This window comes from Salvia splendens, chromosome 2, assembly GCF_004379255.2.
Source record: "Salvia splendens isolate huo1 chromosome 2, SspV2, whole genome shotgun sequence".
Classification (NCBI taxonomy): domain Eukaryota; kingdom Viridiplantae; phylum Streptophyta; class Magnoliopsida; order Lamiales; family Lamiaceae; genus Salvia; species Salvia splendens.
In genome coordinates this window covers 24,693,660-24,701,826 of record NC_056033.1, presented here as the reverse complement: position 1 = coordinate 24,701,826, position 8,167 = coordinate 24,693,660, and the positions used below count along the sequence as shown (strand labels likewise).

Here is an 8,167-nt window from a genome sequence, read left to right as displayed (position 1 = left end):
GCTAAGGATAAAGGGTTTAGGGATAAAGCAATTTGCTAATGATGAGGATGCCTGTAATAACAGCTCATTTAAAACACCCTTTAGTGGTGTTAATTTTCAAAATAAAGATTTACCACCCTCCTAATCTCGTTGTTTAACAGGAACTCACTGCCTTACCGAGACTTAATGTCACTAATTCACAAACCGAGAGTGTATGTAATAAGCAATCAAAAGTTAATACAATTTATTGAATAAGGATATAGAAAACAAACATAGAAAAAAAAGGGGAACGACAATATTTGTTTTATTTCGAACTAAGGGTGCTCGAAAGGCATACATTCTAACTTTTATAAATGTTTCATACATGTTTGAAAGAAACAAAGCTTGGAAAAGCACTACCCTATTACAATTTAGAAATGATAAGCTTCGGCCCCTTCCTTCGGCCCGATTTACGACGGCCCGTTGGGCCCGGATCAGCAAGTTGGCAGCGGGATGTGATCAGTTCATAGTTCCTGCAGAATACAAACAAATCAAACTAAAAACACATGAGATACTAAAGCACTTAACAGCCTACACCTAAGGGGAAGAGCAAACACTACCTTTCGATAAAGAAAATGAGCCTTGCCCAAAAATGGCAAGGTCAGCCTGCAACATCTGTCCCATCCGCTGCAGCAACCCTACAAAGCTGCAGTTAACCGCCTTACACTCTCATTGTGCACTTTCCACAACAAACAAACTCAATCACTGGCCAAGTACTAGGTTTTCATGTAGTAACAAGATGGAGTTAGTGAGCAGAGTAGCACCAAAATGCCTTAAATGAAAGGCTGCAAGGGGATCAAGGACAAATGATGTACTGTGCATAAGAAACAAAGGAATCAGCCCATATAATTCCCTCAAAGGAACACACATCAAGTCCCCTTTACCACACACACTGCAAATACCAGCCGCATAGAGAAGAAAGTGGAGCAGTTGTGAGCAACAACTAGGCAGCCACATTCCATCACAGTCACAAGAGGTAATCCCCATAACACCACACCTGCATCATGTATAACAAACCAATAGAAAGCTGAGAACTTAGGATTTCAATAGACTCCTCACATCAATAGCAAGAAACAACCATTACATAGGTAGAATCTCAACAATGACAGTAGCAACCCATATGACACTATCCTCACAAGCCACTGCCTAAAGCTTATAGATAGCATGTTAAATCATAACTGGAATTTAGGCGTATAGGAGAATCACTCCAATCGAGCTCAAATTGTCGAACTATTTTCTACTGAATCCACACCCCAAATTCCTAAAAATAGCATAACTTAAGGATAAGGAAGTAGTACACCAAACAATGAACAAGTAGGGGACTTAGCTTGAGCGAGATCAATGGACGACGAAACCCCAGAAGCTGCTGCGAGACAGCTGCTGTGTCGACGGCGAAGGGACGGCAGGCGTAGGTGTATGGAGCGAGGAGGCTGACCCGGCGCCAATTACACCGACTGCACCATGACAGCAGCATCACTGTTTCTAGGCCGAGAGACAGCGGCGGCAGCGTGAGCCTAGGCGGGCGACATCGGCGGCGGTTCCACCAAGGAGGCGACGGCCATTCTTGTTCCGCGTCGACAACGCCGCGAAGGCAGGGGAGGCGCCCAACGCGAGACGCCGAGGAAGAAAGCGACGACGGCGGTAGTGCGAAGGTGTACCGATCGGGGTGGCCGGCGGGCGAGGCGCCGTCGAGCCCTCTTCGATTTAGGGTTTCCCCATTTGGGGATTTGCGGCGTGAAATTGAGGGTGAGGAAGATGGTTCCGGCGACGGAGTGCGTGGCGGACGGTGCAGCGGCGAAGTTCGCCGAGAAGAAAGAGGGAGAAGGGAAACTAGGGTTTGACCTCAAGTTCTAAACTGGGAATTTGAGTGTGAGATGGAAAGAGAGGGAGAGAGGTAGCGTCGGAGACGGCGGAACACCTCCGTTAGGCGCGAAGAAGGGCTGCCGGGGGGTCGGCGATGGTGACGGGAAATGGCGGTGGAGTTGGAGTCTAGGGTTCTTCATTTTCAATTTGGGGGAGAAATTGGATTCTGGAGAAGAGGAGAGGGAGAGGGAGAGGGAGAGGCAGTCGACGGATGGGAGTATATTTTTTTAAATTGGGCCACCTTGTGTTAAATGGAATTAGGCCACTAAAAATAATGAATTTGGGCCTGGTTTTAATTTCGTTCGGGCCATCAAATTTAATTCTTTCGGGCCACTGCCCTTAATAATTTTGAGGCCATATAATTTAATTCCTTTTGGCCATGAAAAATGTTAGTCATTTTAATACCTTGACCAATAAATAATTAAACTGGAGTTTTGCCATTTTAATACCATTAAGTATTTTAATCCAGGAGAATTAAATTTGGGAATGGACTAATGATAAATTAAATCATAGAATGTGCTACCAATTAAAAATACAAGCGTGACTAAAAGTCTAATTTAGTCAATAGGCTTTCTTAATGTTTTGCCAATTAAATGATGGGTAGCCGCTATTTAATTTCGCGGCAGTTAAAGATAAAATTTCCGAAATTTAACTAATGCCCGAATAATTCGGCAGATCCTCAAGTAAATTAAATCGCTTGATTTAATAAATACTTAAAGATTTTATGGATTTAGAAAAAGAGAAAAATAAAAATGATCACACGCTTAGGAATGCATACACGTTAAATGAATAGCTCTTAAGTCTAATTTAAGTATACGTATTATTCTAAAGGAGCATCGTCGCACGTCAAGTGAGATCAAGTCGAGGGGCGTTCAATTGAGAGTTTAAGCAAACGAGGTGGGCTTTCTTTAGAAACGCGATTTTGTGTGAAAAAATAAATATATTTTAAATATGTTGCCATGTCATGTTTTGTTTTACGATTACCTATCTGTCTGGCTATGTCAAACATGTTAAATCGAATTTGGGTCCCAGTAGTGCCGCAAACCCTACTCGAACTAGTGTACACATATGGGGACTGTGTGCTAGCTTTCTAGTTGGCCGGTCCAGTGACCGTCGTGGAATGTGGCCACATTTCCGGTTCACATAAGTTCAGATACGGTACTATGTTTATGTGATTGCGCAATCAATTGATGAAATGAAAAGTATTTAGTGACTCGGACCTTTTAAAATAAAAACTCTGTGATCACTCAACTATGGCTAACAATTAATTAGAAGTACTCTTGGCACTGTGTTCACTGAGTATATCAAATACTCAGCCCTGCATGTTTATGTTTCTAACGTGCAGGTTGAATGTGATCGGGGTGATGAAGGTGTTGGGAAGAACCCGTTAATAAGTAGTTAGGTAGCTAAACTAGTATGTCTCCATACATACTATTTTGTCTTGGAACCTTCCATAGCATTTAAATGTTGTTCTAGGAAAAACTATGTAATTGGTCTCAATACTCTGATTACGACTTGATTTTGTACCCAATTGCCTTCGAGATTATTCCCTCGAGTTAATTACTTCTCTTGCGATGAATTACCTTTGATGAGGTAATTTTAGTCGTGAAATAACTACACTCAGTAGTACTAGGGAGATGTGGTCGTGACAATGCCAAGCCATGGATCCTCCTTCATACATTTTTTTGAAGATGGATGGATCCAAAACAAAGGAGTTTCTTTCGCTCTCGAATTCATCTATTTTAATTAGAATTCATTCTCCGCTCTAGTATTTTTGTTTAGCACTATAAATACCTGCAAGTATGCAGAGTAGGAATAGTATACAAATTCAAGGGATGTGCTTTCACAATTATGATTATACAAATTTCAACTACAACACCGTAGCACAATTCTTACTTTGATAGAATGAGTCACCTAGTTTATGCTCATGCGATACAAACGTTGATTACAAACATTAGGGTTATCAATCCTAAATACGTAACTCCTAAAAGCTCCTACGACCCTTAAAAAGTCCCCACTCTCAATTAACAGTGTCATTTTAAAGGAAGCTAATTGTAGTGTCTATTAAGTGGATCTAACTCGCCAACCTCCTCCCACGATTATGTAGCAAGTTATATTAAAATCATCACTGAATGTGTCACTCAAGAGTGAAGCATTATCCATTAACTTAAGGAAGAAACAAAGTAAGAACAAATGGATGCTAAATAGAACTAGGAATTGTATAAACCAATAAAAGTTACTAACACATCCCCAAAATCCTATGAGTTTAGTTACACATGATAGAATAAGCTAAAAACATAGATTGAAGGGAAGACAATGAAAACATAAGAACTAAAGCAATAAACCCAAAGGTTGAATCCTTGTAGCCTAGATGATCTTGAATCCTTCTTCAACTTCTTGCACAATGAAGCACTCTAACTTTTAAGCTCTGCAAATATTTGGCAAAGAAAAGATCTTTTTTTGATGAAGCTTTGGGGGCTATTTATAGGGGAAAAGGGTTGCAAAAATATGGTAAATCTTGGAGAGAAAGTAGGGCAAATTCTGCTCGCCGATTTTCCCAACGGGCTGCTGCACCTTGTGTTAGAGTTTTTATACTAGAAATCACCTTTCAAGTGATTGAATACTTTAAAACTCTATATGATATTTTCCAAAGGAATAAAACAGATTATTTTTTTCATAATGTTGTTATGTTTTACATTTAATGGATGTTGATTGCATGTTTAAATGTATAAGCAACATTACAAAGTCTAAGTCTTTGTTTTAGTAGACCGGTTGTGGGCGTCGTCTACTTTAAGGTAACACGGTCAGTTCTAAACAAAGAAAAAGAAGAATTTCACAACCTATATAGGCCTAGACTACCTATCGTGAAAGGTTGCAATGTCAGTCCGCATATTTCTAAGCTTTACTGAAATAAGATGACATTGGTGTAGTATAGCACTGAATTGGATCTAATTGCAAGACGAGTCTTTATGCTATCTACTGAAAGACGAGGTCTTGATAATTAATTTCTTAATCAATGTACATTAGCATTAAACATGCGGTATTGATTATGCACTACTTTGACTTACCAAAAGATGCGGGTTTTTCGCAACCCAAGAATCCTGGTATATTGGGTAGTGGTGATTAATATCTAGCGGTGCTAGGATTGCTATTATATTGAATCGTGCACGATGTGAGTCTTGTTTGATAACGTCCACAAGAGGAGCTCAAAACAAGGTTTTATTATTCAGAACCTAGCTAGTTGGAGTTTGATTACTCTATGAATAATAAATAAGTGTTTCTTGCTAAGTCCACTCTTGGAGTTAATAATTTGTTAATTAATTAAGTCCAAAGCAGACATTGATTAATTAATGTACGTTTTTATCTTAAGCGAGAGAAATTAATGATAAACAAATGGAAACTCGGAATACTTGTAATTTCGAATTTGGATGGGCAGTGCAATATTACTTCGGTGGTGGCTGCTCGTAATATTCCAATATAAGCTTATATTAAATTGTGGGTTCAATTTAATTAGTAAAAAGCTAATTGGGGGATGCCATATCCAAATTCTTCCATAGATCCCTGACTGGGCCCAGTATGTGACTAAATATAAATAGGAGAATAAAGGAGACAGAAAATACACTTGTATTTTCACATAATTTTCGTCCCCCCTCCTAATACGCATAGGGGACGATTTTTCTCTTCTGTGAGAAAGGATTTATGTCTTATTTATTGAAGTCCTAGTTCTCTGGTGAGATTAGCCCACACTAATATCAGATTACAGTCCGGGAACCAGTCAGAAGATCCGTGGTTTAATACTCAAGATCTTCACGAGGAGAAGACACGAGCCATCTTCGATTCTTTAGTGAATCAATGAGGTAAATTGGCTTACTTCGTAGAAAGCATGTTTTAGGTATTATTTGTGACTAAAACGTGTTTAAATTCAAGTTATGAGCATGATACATGTGAGAATTACACGAATAGAATTTGTCTAAATAATCTGTTAGATATATCAGAATTTATGTGATCCGTTTTGAACGCACGCTTCCGTTGCCAACCCCAACACCTTGGCCAACGGTCGCTGTGGGTTGGTCTGAGGCTTCTGACACTTGGTTGGCGGGCCGCTGCACTTGTTTCAGCAATCGCTAGCCATCATCTTGTAACTCTCTGGACTCTCGGTAGCGGTCGCCACGCATTCTCCAGCGGTCACTGGGCGAGTCTTGACTTTATGCACAACTTTCCCGGAGCGGGCCGTTACTGGCTTAGCGGTCTTTGGGCGCCAGCGGTCGCCGGCTGTGATGCAGCGGACCACTAGACATGCAGAACAGCTCCAGACTTCCAACTTCGCGTTTTGACTCCCTCTTTAGGCTCAAATATGCACATTTCTCACAAAACATGTCGAAATACCAAAATAGATAAAATATGCAAATAATGAACATGTGATGTAACTTTGACATTGAAAACAGACCAAAAGAAGGCCTTAAAACTGTGCAAAATCCGAGCGTATCAACTCCCCCAAACTTACATTTTTGTTTATCCTCAAACAAAACATAAAAGACACAAGAATAGACACACAGAATGCACAAAGACTAGACGTCATAATTGCCTCAAAGTATGAAATAAATAGATCAAGCATGTATTAACGCAATAAAATCAACCAAGGCGTATTAGTGCATTTTCATTACTAACTCGTGGAACACCTTGAATTCATGCACTCACATGTGGCAAACTTCCAAAGATGGGAAGTGTTCTCTCACTCTCAAAGTGTATAAGGTAATGTGTATAAGTACTCAAACCATGCATCATGCAAAGTTTACCATAGGCTTGCTCAAAGTCTAATCACTCCTCTACTAGATGTGATTAAGCATCAAAAGTCCAAAAGGTCTTTATTTTTTGTTGTAATGTAGGCTCCTTGGTAGGTGAGGAATATTTGGCTAAAAAGTGGCTAAAAATAAAAATCCCAAGTAGAGTAAAATAAACTCCACTTTTCTTATAAACCCAAGACACTTTTAACATTTATTCTCCTTCAACTCACATTCCCAAACCTTTGATATTTCTTTTCTTCACAACTTTTCTTTCTTTTTCTTTTCTTTCATATGCATCCTTTCTAGATTAAGCACACTTTTGAATTTTTTCTATTTCACAACATGCACTTTTATAATATTAAGCACACTACTTCACAATTTCCCCTTATCTCTCCAATTCATTTACAAAAGATCAAATAAAAACTATACTAACCCAAGAAATTGTCTTCATTAATTTGGCTTCCAAAGAATAGGCTTAGGCTCAAAATTTGCTCCAAAGGGATAAAAGAGAATTTTTGAAAATGGTCAAAATTTTGGATATAAAAGTAGGTATGAAAAGATAGTCTAATATCCTCCTTAATCAACTTAACACTATGTAAACTTAAGCAGACTAGGAGCAAGTTCTAGAAACATATACATGAATGCAGATAAATCACACATGAAAAAAATTAAGGCTCAAATCTTACAAGGGTAAAAGCATGATTCAAGGCGAACAAACAATTTACTAATTATGCACCTTTTTACCAAACCATCAAATCAAAACGTCAAGCCATACTTAATCAATGATGAAAGAGCTTTATATCATAGGAAACTCGGTCTAATGTGTCCTTAAGCATGCGTATTTCTAAGTTCTTCATGTTAAGTTCATGACAATGATTCACCTTCGGGAATTTCCAAAAACAAAAACAAAACAAACATTAAAACCTAAACTCACGGTCCACCACTTCCTCCCCCCAAACTTATTTACAACAAAGTGTAAAATAAGTTTACAGAGTCGGTAGGGACGTGAGTAAACTAAGGAAAGCAGTAAAGATGCCTAGAAATCTCACCAGTGTACTAGGACTTCTCCACGTGAAGATCTTGAGAACTCGACCTCGGATCTTCTGACTGGTGTCTCGGACTGTAGACTGATATTTGTGTGGGTAAATCTCACCAGTGTACTAGGACTTAAATAACGAAGACAGAAACCTGCTCACGGAAGGAGAGCAATTTTCGATTCTCTCTCTAGATGGAGATGGACGAAAATTATGATTAGGAAAAAAGTATTTTCTGTCTCCTTTATTCTCCTATTTATATTAAGTCACATATTGGGCCCAGTTAGGGATCTAAGGAAGAATTTGAACATGGCCTCACCCAATTAGCTTTTTACTAATTAAATTGAACCCATAATTTAATACAAGCTTATATTGGAATATTACAAGCAGCCACTACAGAAGTAATATTGCACTGCCTTTCCAAAACTGAAATTATAAGTATTCTGGGTTTCCTTTTGTGTGTGTAAT

At 38.9% G+C, this 8,167-nt stretch overlaps 1 long non-coding RNA gene across 1 annotated transcript; it reads right to left on the bottom strand.

Moving 5' to 3' along the window:
* Positions 1 to 266: 266 nt before the first annotated feature.
* Positions 267 to 2,098, bottom strand: LOC121763107. Its single transcript, XR_006042359.1, has 2 exons — positions 579 to 2,098; positions 267 to 491 (listed from the first exon to the last, which is right to left on the bottom strand). It is a non-coding gene; the product is annotated as an uncharacterized LOC121763107 (long non-coding RNA).
* Positions 2,099 to 8,167: the final 6,069 nt, after the last annotated feature.